Here is a 12,436-nt window from a genome sequence, read left to right as displayed (position 1 = left end):
CGAACCCGCGTCTCCTGCACCGGCAGGCGGACTCTCAAGCACTGCGCCACCAGGGAAGCCCGATTCCACCGTTTTTAATTATGAGCCGGCTTCTGTGATGGGGGCTTTAAACAAGGAAAGTACGGCTGAGAAAAGTTAAGTAATTTCCTTAGTAATAAAATAAGGAAGTGGATGGAGACAGGGTTCCAGCTCAGATTCAAACTCAGTTCTGTACAAAGTCCATACAGCTTCCATCACACCATGCTGTCTTTCTGTGTATTAAACAGCCACTCCATTCGTGATCCCTTTTCAGTATTATTGGTGAGCAAAGATGAGATTGTGTTGGATATTCTTTGAGTTTTGGAGCACATAGCAGTAATACCATCACTCATTCAATCAATCGATCTACTATTTGTTGAGTATCTTTGGAGCACTGGGCTTAGTTATGAAATACACTACAGAGGAAGAATAGAGTATATTCTTATGCAATGCCATTTTAGTTTTTGCAAAGCCTAGATCATATAGTAACTGATCAGTAACTACTCCTTGTTTCTTTTTTTTTTTGAAAAAAATTCTCATAGACAACAATGGAAGAATACATAACCAAATAGTAAAAAAAAAAAAAAAAAATGGCAAAGTACACACACACACACACACACACACACACAACACACACACACACACAAACTAGAAGAGTTCCAAGCAGGGGGATAATATAGACTGACATAGAAAAATGTATACAAGTAGTTGGATTGAGTTTAGCCTCAAATGATGAGTAGAATTTTTGTATGTATTTGGGAGAGGAAACTGTTTTCCAGGAGAGGGAATGCCACAGATAATAAGATCATAAAGACAAAGCTGAATGCGGTGTATTCCAGTATAGTATGGTGAATCAGAGATTGGACACATGAGCTTGAAAGCAGTGATACATTTTAATTTAGCAGGCTCAGATTTTGAACACACCTGAGAAGACAGGTTAAGGATTTGGGGCCTGTCTTGGCAACTCTTAGAGGTGCATTAAATGAGCTGAAGGTGAAATAACAAAATAGATGCCTTTGACTTGATAAGTATACAAAATTAGCACAAGTGCTGGATAGCTCTGGGAGATGCTGGAAACCTAAACAAGGAAGGCCTGGCTTACGGTAATGATATTGGTACTAGCATGGAAGAAACACACTTTTAAAATAAAACAGGGCTCTAATCGTTTGCTGTCATCTTTAGCTCCGTGTACTGGGGAAACTAATTTAACCTCTTAGAAAATTGAAGTGCTCATCTGTATAAAACCTCATTCATAAGGTTTTTGTGAGGATTTATTTAAACCTGGGACAAGGTATAGTAGCACTGATTCTGGAATACTGTAATTAGTCTATATCTTACTTTGGGATGCCATAACAAATACCATAGACTAAATGGCTTAAGCAACAGAAATTTATTTTCTCACAGTTCTGGAGGCAGGAAAGTTCAAGATCAAGGTGCGACAGCATTCAGCTTCTGTTGAGGGCTCTCTTTCTGGTTTGTAGACATCTTCTTTCTTACTGTGTCCTCACGTTGCCTTTCCTAAGTGCATGTGTGTGAGAGAGAGAACAAGCTCTCTGGTGTCTCTTCTTATAAGGACACAAATCCTATGCCTTAATTACTTTCATAAAGTCCCTATCTCCAAATAAAATCACATTGGGGAATAGGGCTTCAACATATGAATTTTGGAGGGACACAATTCAGTCCATAGTAGCCTGTGTGTGTTTGTGCCCATGACATTGAAAGAACTGGCATGGAAAATATTAAGAATGGAAATTGGCCGGATGTAGCCACTAACCAGAGAAGGAAAATGAAGAAAGGGGACAAAATAAATGGAATGTCGAAGTTTTGAACACGAGTGGCTAGAGGGATTGTGGTCTATGTCAGAACAATGCTTCCTATCTCTGTCTATTAACCCTCCTCATCCAACTTCAGTTTCTTTTTTCTTTTTTTTTTTTTTTTTGCGGTACGTGGGCCTCTTCCGTTGCGGAGCACAGGCTCCGGACGCGCAGGCTCAGCGGCCATGGCTCACGGGCCCAGCCGCTCTGTGCGCGGCATGTGGGATCTTCCCGGACCGGGGCACGAACCTGTGTCCCCTGCACCCGCAGGCGGACTCTCAACCACTGCACCACCAGGGAAGCCCCCAACTTCAGTTTCTAAAGGAACAATCATTCATGGTCTCATCACGTATGACCCTTTAAAGTTGATCACACTTTTCTAGCTCTTCATTTCCATTAAAAAAGAAAACTCAATTTTGACTTCTACTTCCAGGAAAATTCTCAGAGGAACTCATGATATTCTTTCAGGTAATATTTTTCTGTTGTGAAAGAAATTTGACACGCTTCTTCTTTTCTTTTCTTTTCTTTTTTTATTTTTTATTTTTTTTTTTTGCCGTACGCGGGCCTCTCACTGTTGTGGCCTCTCCCGCGCGCAGAGCACAGGCTCCGGATGCGCAGGCTCAGCAGCCATGACTCACGGGCCTAGCCGCTCCGCGGCATGTGGGATCTTCCCGGACCGGGGCACGAACCCGCGTCCCCTGCATCGGCAGGCGGACTCTCAACCACTGTGCCACCAGGGAAGCCCACTTCTTATTTTCTTATTCAATATTGCTTCAACATTTTATACAAAAAGTCCAGAAAAGAGATTTTCATTGACCTCTTGGGACTATCTTTTCTTTAGTGAGGTTCCTATAAATTCTATCCATTTGACTTTGCATCTTTTCCAAATTTTGAAAAAGTTACTGGAGGAAGGCACGTAACATCCTATTACATTTTTACAACGTATTATGTTCAGAGCTTACGAGGGGTGTGGTGTGTGTGTGTGTGCGTGTGTGCGCGCACATGCCCACGTTTTGTTTAATGATTCCTCCATACAGAGCAGGTAGTAAAAAAGAGCAGAGTTATGTGATTTCATGAAAACCTAGTCTTTCCTCTTTGCTTAAGTGGGACGTAATAATTTTAGGGATACTGCCAACTTATAAAGAAGGAATCATTTCCATACACAATTTAGAAAATGATAACTTGCTGTACATGTGTATTAATTTTTATTCTCATTTTTTAATTCATTGGTGGGAGTGAATCATTGTTCCTTATTACAGTGGTGTGCACAGATGTACAGGTGATTTGGTGTTGCAAGTAGAAAGATGGAGCTGGGGAAGGAGAAAAAGGAACTCCCATATGTTATGTACCTACCTGTTAGAATTACCCTTCTAGGCTCTAGAAGATAGTTAGCAAAGCTAGAGAGATGGACAGATGGAGAGATTTAAAGCTCAAGGACAGATAATTAAGTTAACTACATTCCTTGCTTCATGGTGCATTATTCTCATTGTTGCATGCTAGGTCCTTCTCTTTTGTGTCTACTCATTTATCCCCCTCACTACATTTTCCACTCTTAATCTTTTTTCTCTCTGCAGGAAAATATATAATTTTATAGATCAAGTGACTGAGGTTAAGATAAGTCAAGTCAATTAAGTAGGTTTTTCTCATGTCTCACAACAAATTAGTGCAAGTGCTGGATTTGAATTGGGACTAGTTGAAATGCATATTCCACCGAATGTGCTTATTTTGTGAAATCCTCAAAACAGATTGTAACAAAATATACCAGAAACTTTTGGAACACACATTGAGATGTGTTTGTCCAGAGGAGAAAAGCAAGGTTTGGGGATGCCTGGTAGGGAAGGTGGTAAGTGTGTTAACTGAATATGTGAACCACATGTTAAAGTTTTAAGACCCTTTACTAAAGAATAAATGAGCCGTAAGGAACTGTGATTAATAACATGTAATAGTAAGTTGCACATAACAAACTTCAGGTTTCCCTGAAGAGGATATTATCTGGGAGATGAGCATGCGGTGGAGGGAGAGTTTTAGCGGTGATTTTCATAATTAAGTGCTATAATCAAACTCATAATATTTATACTCTAAAATTTCCCCCAAGTTAACGTCTCAGTTCTAAGAATCTGAGTCCTTCCTCTACAATTATGGATTAAATAGAGCTTTTACCCCTCAGGCACTCATTTCATAATCATATACAATTCTGTAAAAACTCAAGATTTTTCAAAATATTTTGTACTTTTTTGTTGTGGCAATAAAAAGTGGATTGAGGTAAAAACAGCATTTTATATTTGACCAATGATGTATGATATACTATAATATAAAGTTAATTTATCATAGCCTCCATGAATACTCATAAACCATATAGACAAATTTTACTGTCCCATTTAATAACTGACATGGGTTACTTAATATTTGATTTTAGATTGAAATGAAGCCATGAAATTAAACATTGATTTTCAGACCTAATGTATGGAATTATTGCATTTCCCACTTAAAAAACAATTTATTTATTTATTTTAAAATTTGTTTCCAAAAGATGAGCTAAAAGAGGTGGTTTCAGTATTCCAATTGAAAGCACTTCACATATAACATGTTGTTCGTGAGGATTCTGTTTATTCCCCCAATATGAAAGTCAAATTGGATTTAATCATCACTAAATTTTCTCTTTTAAACATTGGTTTTCAAAGCACTAGAAACACCTTGATGTGCTCTATGGGAATTTTGAGCAGATGAATGCATCTTTAAAATCCTGTGAAACTGCATGCGCATCAGTGACCCTTATGCTTCCTGTCTTCAACCAACAGCACTTTATGAGTATGAATTAAACAATATATGACTTAGAATAAAACAATTTAAAGCTGTGTAATGCTTCCATCCCCATAACCACTAGCAGTGCTCAAGTGAGGGATAAACTGGGTGGCTGGGTCATTTAATTCACACCAAACGATGAACATATTCAACAGTGATTCCATCAACATGTACGGAGAGCTTACTGTGCACAAAATACTTTACATGGATAGTCTAGTTTGATTTTCACAATAATTCTATGAGTTTGGAACTATGCATGATGCCCATTCAACAGACAAGGAAACACAAGCTCATGGAACAGTAGTCACTGAGTGCTTACTCTGTGGTACTCAGATTCTCAGTTGTTTAAATATGTTTTCTTATTTAATCCTTAGAGCAACCTAATGAAATAGGTACTATTAGTATTCCCATTTTATGAATAAGGGAACTGAGACTTAAGCAGTGTACTCATCTAAAATCATATGATCTGCTGATAAAAAAAGCCAAAGTCAGGCCATCTAACTTCAGAGTCCAAGTTCTTACAGCCATGCGATATTCATAGAAGGCAGAACCAGTATTCACATCAGGTTTACCCAAACCCTTGTTTAATGGATATCTATCTATCCATTTATCTATGCATTTAAAAAAAATAACAAATGAAACAAAAATGCTATTACCACTTACACTAGTGTGAACTTACCAGAACACTGCACATCAATCCACTGTCACTCAGTTGGTAAATGCCTTTCAATGTTTCTCCTTAAAATGCTTACTTCTCTTGGCTTCTAGGACACTAAAACCACCTGATTTTCCTCCAACACCTCTGGCCACAAATTCTCACTGTTATTTGGTAATTTCTCCTCATCTGCCTGCCTTTTAAAAGATGGAGCAACCCAGGACTCAGTCTGGGGTTACTTTTCTTTCTACACTCACTTCCTTAAAGGTTTTCTTTTTTTTTTTTAAGCATGGAGATCATAATCCAAGTCATGGAGCTTGATGTGATCACCTCAGAGGAATAGACAGAAAAAGAAAAGAAAAGGCAGCTAAAGAACTATAAAAACTAGCAGATGAAGACGACCAGGGAAATCCCTGGAGGCCAAGTCGTTAAGACTCTGTGCTCTCACAGCCAAGGGCCTGGGTTCAATCCCTGGTCAGAGAACTAAGATCCCACAAGCCGCCCAGCTCAGCACGCCCCCCCCCAAAAAAAAGACCAAATGATGTGTGTGTGTATAAAGATAAGAGTACCTGAAATCTGTGGGAGATGTTATGTTAGTTAGTTGACTGTAGTAATCATTTCAGTGTGTTATGTATATTAAATCATCATGTATACCTTAAATATCTAAATTCTTATTTAAAAACTAAAAAAAGAGGACCAAATGAATGGATATTACTGACAACTCAGACTCATAGGAGGAAAGCCAGAGGAGATGCAAAAAAAGTAAAGTGTGGGAGAAAAGTAAAGGAAGAGGAGAGTGTAAAAGTAGAGGAAGCAATGAGCCACTGCACTTGATGCAAAGCAGAAAATGCAGTGAGGACATAAAGGGAAAAAGTGGATTTGACAGCAGTGTGTCATCCCTGCTGCAAGAAGTTCCCATAGAGTATGGTAGAGTGAGTGAAGGAGTTTATGGTAAAGGAGCAGGTGGAGTCCACTGTAATTTTTCAAAAGAGAGGAGAAGGGAATAAATGATGATAAAAGATGTGAACACTACCATTCATCTATCCATTCAGTATTTAATGAGCATCTACTATATGCCTGGAACTATTCAAGGAACTGGGTACACAACAGTGAACAAAACAAAAGACAAGCCCTATCTTCCTAGAGTTCCATTCTGATGGACAGAAAAAAGTAAATATTGCTATTAATCCATGAAGGATATTGTATGTAGAATACATACAGCTTGTTAACTCCTACTTCTATTATACTAGTTTTATATCTGTCCTAGCTTATTTACTACAATTTAAGTTCCCAAAATTAAAAAAAAAACCCTCCCTTTATTTATTTTATTCATTTCTATATCTCTTTCCAATACACTCTGATATTTGACTTTATTTAATATAAAATATGTACTGGAGGAAGAAATAATAGGATTCTGTTGATCATTTGTTGTGGTAGATCAAACAGAAAAAAAAAAAAAAGTAAGTTGTAGCATGCTTGAGGTTTCTTTTAAACTGTCTAATATAATTAAAAGGTGTTAGTCTTGGATATAAAATAAAATTTGACTTCAAATTAAAAGGGAAAGAGGGGAGGGGAGAAGAGACTTGTGTTTTATCATTCTATCTGGTTTTCTTCACCTGCTTTCCTCCCCCATCTTATCTTTGGACCATTCATGAGACCAAGTAAATTTCAACCCTTGAGTCTAAGCCTCTTGTTTCATGATCTAATCTTGCTTTACCCAGGATTCTGATGACATGTACCTTAGCACACACTCAACACAAGTCTGCTTGATCATTTTTAACAATAAACTGGATTTCCTCCTACTTAGAAGGATTTTCAGAATTACTGACAACTCTTGGTTCACTCTTACTAGTACAGGGAACCAGAATCACTATTTCCCCATCTTCCATCTCTTCTCCCCAATGCAACCTCCCAGTACACACAGACAACACACACACAGACAACACACACACACACACACACACCACATTCTCTAAAACACCAAATGTGAAAAACATTCTCTTTCCTCCTTATCAGTGATAATTATTCCACTTCCTTACTTTATAAAGAGCACACACGGGCTGAAATCTTCCCAGCAGAATGTCATCATTTGCTTTTCAAAGCAGGCACTAAATTAAAAAGCATTGTGGGTAACGGAATGCAAATGATGCAAGGCTGACACCTTCTTAACAAAGTTAAACTGTTAATATGCACCTGGAATCATCTGGGGAATGAGCAATGGACCAGTTATGGAGCAGCTCTTCTAGCACCTTATTCCCTTGGTGAGGATGGGGGTGGGCACTCAGAATCACAGTATCCCACATGATTCCTAAGCCTGCTGACTCTGAATGTCTCTTGGGGTTTTATGTGGAGGCTGATAAACAGTATCTCAAACACTAATGTGTTCACTTGGAAAAATCCATTTAACCTAAACCTAATAGGAAGTTTGTTGACGTCAAATAACACCAAGTTTCTTGGTGATTAACTAGACCTCATGGAGAAATTTATCTGAAAACAATGAATCAGGAGAGAAGGAAAGTTAGCAGTACTTGAGAGACTATGAAATATCAAGGCAGCAAAAACTTTGCCTATACCCATGGTGTGTCAGTCGTTTTTTCTTGGTCCTAAATTCCCCCAGCTGAAAATTGCCAGTTCTAATTATAACTCAAAGACTCTTAATGCCAAAAGTCTATGTTTTTTCTAAAGAAAAGCTCTATATTATTGTTTAAACTATTCTTTTTCAACAGTAAGACCACTTCAAGAAAGGTGTGTGTGTGTGTGTGTGTATTAGTTCAGTCTGCTAAAAAAGTAATATGCACACCTGACACTTAGATCTTAGTTTCTAAATACCACCTTCAAATAAGATCAGATCTCTTTGGGAAGAAAGGATGATTTTAGAGATGAATCAGGTACAGTACAAAACAAACTTAGAACATATAGCGGTACCCTAAATAATGACATGCTCAAAGAATGACGGGGATGTGGCTGATGGATAGATGAGCCAGTATGAAGGAATTTCCACTATCCTAATTAAGGACAATTTTAGCATCAAAATAAATAATAATGGTAATTAATTATAACTCAATGAAAAAACTAATCAATGAATCCATAGAGATGTAAATCAATCAGAAAGAATAGTTCTTCCTTACAATGGAACTCCAACTAATAAATGTAGAAGAAATAACAGAATTGGGAAATAACCATTTGGCTTCCACCATAATAGTACCATAATAATAACTGTTCCAGGCAAAATATCATCAATGGATGCTAGCACTGATAGGTGAATGTTTGATGAAAAACAGAACACTTATATAGTCTCAGGACATCTTTCCACTAGATATTTGTTAATTAAAAAGTAACTTTATAGTAGAGAAACTTGGCAGACACCACCTTAAACAAGTGATCAAAGCGTAACATCATCAGTAATGGGACAAATACATATTATATGGTTCTTAAAATGAAGCACTGAGAAAGAAACAAAAACATCATTTCTGTGGTATTCTTGCCAAAAGTACACAACCTAAATTTAATCATGAGAAGACATCAGGCAGACTTAGATTGAGACAGACATTCTCCAAAATAACTGGCCTGAAATTCTTTTTTAAATGTAAAGGTCATGCCCAGCAATCCCACTACTGGGCATATACCCTGAGAAAACCATAATTCAAAAAGAGTAATGTTATCAAAATGTTATTGCAGCTCTATTTACAATAGCCAGGATATGGAAGCAACCTAAGTGTCCATCAACAGATGAATGGATAAAGAAGATATGGCACATATATACAATGGAATATTACTCAGCCATAGAAAGGAATGAAACTGAGTTGTTTGTAGTGAGGTGGATGGACCTAGAGTCTGTCATACGGAGTGAAGTAAGTCAGAAAGAGAAAAACAAATACCGTATGCTAACACATATATATGGAACCTAAAAATAAAAAAAAGGTCATGAAGAACCTAGGGGGAAGGTGGGAATAAAGATGCAGACCTACTAGAGAATGGACTTAAGGATACGGGGAGGGGGAAGGGTAAGCTGTGACGAAGCGAGAGAGTGGCATGGACATATATACACTACCAAACGTAAGGTAGATAGCTAGTGGGAAGCAGCCACATAGCACAGGGAGATCAGCTCGGTGCTTTGTGACCACCTAGAGGGGTGGGATAGGGAGGGTGGGAGGAAGGGAGACGCAAAAGGGAGGAGATATGGGGACATATGTATATGTATAACTGATTCACTTTGTTGTAAAGCAGAAACTAACACACCATTGTAAAGCAATTATACTCCAATAAAGATGTTTTAAAAAAAAGTAAAAAGAAACAGGTCAAATTAATTTTAATAAAATAATTTACATTAAAAAAATGTAAAGGTCATGAAACGTAAAGCATGATCAAAGAATTGTTCTAGATTAAAGAAGACTCGAGATTTGACAACTAAATGAAACGTATTATTCTGAATTGGATCTTATAGTCAATTCAGATCTTTTTGTTATAAAGGGCATTACTGATTCAAACATTTTTTAATAAGACCTGTAGATTGTTTTATGTATCAATTATTATTGATTTTTATAATTGTACTGTAGTTATATAGAGGAATACCATTGTTTTTAGGAAATGTACAATGAGATATTTAAAGGTAAGTTTGCATTATGTCAGCAACTTATTCTCCAATAGCTCAGAAAAAGAAACAGTGTGTGTCTGTGTGCATGTTTGTGTGTGTGTGTGTGTGTGTGTGTGTGAGAGAGAGACGGAGGGAGGAAAAGAGGGAGCAGATGCGTAAAACGTTGACATTTGAGGACTCTCAGTGAAGGTATTTGGATAGTTTTTGCAACTTTTTAATAAAGTTGAAATTACTTAAAGATAAAAGCTTAAAAATAAAAAAGTAAAAAAATATATATGAAAGGTATGTCACATGAGATCGACGATACTGTATTTTCCTGCTTTTAAAGATTTGATTATTTGACCTCCCCAACTTTATTATTTTAAAAGAAAATTTTACAGTCTTTTGGTGAAGTCTAAAAACTGAGATTCTGTCTCATCTTACTAAAAGGAATTCACAAGAACTCTAAATTACATATACAACAAAACAAACATATTAAATAAATCTGTAATTTGTCGGCAGTGTCTGTCTTCAAACTTTACAATGTGCCTTCGAGATCCATTTTACTACTAATGGCATTTCAGGGCTTGCCCAGAACACTTGGCTCAAATTTTCCTGTTAAGCATCCCAGAGAAACTACAGCCACGGATAAAGGGCAGGATGGAGAACAGTAAGATTGAGATTCCCTGCTAGACAAATTCTGATGAGTTACTTTTGTTAAACCTGCTGGTCTCTTTGGAAAACAAAGAGCAGCAGTTTATACACAGTAGAATTACAATAAGGAGGAGAGGTGATATAACGATATATTTTTCTCCTTTTGTGGATTATCTTCCCCCAAAGACGATCTTTGGAAACAAAGGAAAAGTAGCAGCATGGTATAGCGGAAAGAGGTTGAAGAGTTTGAAGTCAGATAGATCCTTATTTAAATTGGGGAAAATTATTTAAGGACTTTAATCTTAGTATACTTATCTATGAAAACATGGAAACTAATAATTTTGGGGTATATTTCCAAAAATAAGTAAGCTAAAATGTGGAATGTGCTATATATTCTCCACTTTCCCCTCCAGGTCTACATCTTGTTCCATCCTGCTCTGTGTCCTAGGAAACTGACCTCAAAGACTGGTTTAACCAAGCTTTCTTGCCTTGGTTGGGTTTGGACAAACTGTGGCATATTCAGGAGATCAGGAGTTAGTAAGAGAAAAAAGCATGGCATTTATTCCTTCATGTCGCTCCCTATGAAAACATTGTTTGGCAGTGGCTGCAATATTCTTCCCTGTCGGACACTCCTTACCGTGCAGATACATCTCTCACAGGCTAGGGCAACTCTTCCTTGGTTCTACCCCTCTACCTCACTAAGGTGATAATACCTTCCCACTATTGCCCTTTCCAGAGTGCTTCACCATCCTTTAATGGTTCCCTTAATCTTGCCTTCAAAAACAGTCGCTTCATTCATCTCTTCTCAATTACCCCTTTGCCATCTTCCAGCTTTTTGCTGCTAGAACACAGACTGATTCAAGAACAATCCTGACATTCGAAGAAAGCCAGTTTTACAATCCTTACTTCATCTGGCTCTGCTATAGTCAACTATACCAACTATAGTTGGTATAGAAACTTCATACCAAGGGACGGACAGGCTCTCCATTTGCTCTTTGAGGTTGAAAGGAGACTCTAGTTACGATGCTTCAACTCTTTCACAGCAAAATTCTTATCAGGAACCACCTAACCAACCCTTAAAATGAAAGCCAATCTTGATGATTGGATATGGGGGTCTGGTCCCTGAAAAATAAAACAGCCCAGATTTTGTTCATTTGTAGTCCTGTGGCCCTTGTGCTGAAAAGATAAGGTAATTCATGCTTAATGTACTATTTATTAAGGGTTAGCAATAATATTCCGTAATATTTTCTACAATAGTATCAGGCAAAAGGGGAGAAAGGAAAGGAGAAAATGGGTTTAATATAGTTAAACTCTGATTATTGACCTTCCAGAGGGATTTCATGTCTATGATCTTATTTATTTTCTTAGCTTTTACTTCAATAGATTGTATAATATCTGAAACCCACCTCAATTTGTTCCTTGTTCCTGGCATTTTCTCTCTCTTACATCAAACATCTGGGAGCATTTTACAAGGCTTTCCTGTAATCTGGCAAACTATATACACATGTGTCTTTTAGGAGTCCAATTTTCTCCACCCAGTAATTGGTGAATGCAGAGAAACAAAGTATCATTTTATTTTACATAATGGTACTATGTAAAATGATTCACTAATTCAGTTCTGAAAAATAATAATCACAAGTTGGAAGATTTAAAAACACATGTGAGAAGACAGCACCCAGGGAAATCTAGGTTCTTAGTGCTTACACAAGCTCACTCTTGCCCCCTGCAGTTTGCTGAGACAGAAAAATATTTTGTAACTAGCCTTGTGTGTTGCTTGCAAATTTCAGCTGAAATGTTCATTTGCCTTATAAGGAGCTGTCAGTACCTCTAGGAATACACCACACAACAGTATCATTTAGAAACAGTTTTGTTTCCACATCAGGTAATAAATATGTCTCTGTTCTTCCTTTGTCAGCCACT

Source organism: Lipotes vexillifer, unplaced genomic scaffold (assembly GCF_000442215.2).
Source record: "Lipotes vexillifer unplaced genomic scaffold, Lipotes_vexillifer_v1.1 scaffold495, whole genome shotgun sequence".
In the NCBI taxonomy this organism is placed as follows: domain Eukaryota; kingdom Metazoa; phylum Chordata; class Mammalia; order Artiodactyla; family Lipotidae; genus Lipotes; species Lipotes vexillifer.
The sequence above is the reverse complement of the archived record's forward strand: the minus strand, read 5'-3'. Positions refer to the sequence as shown.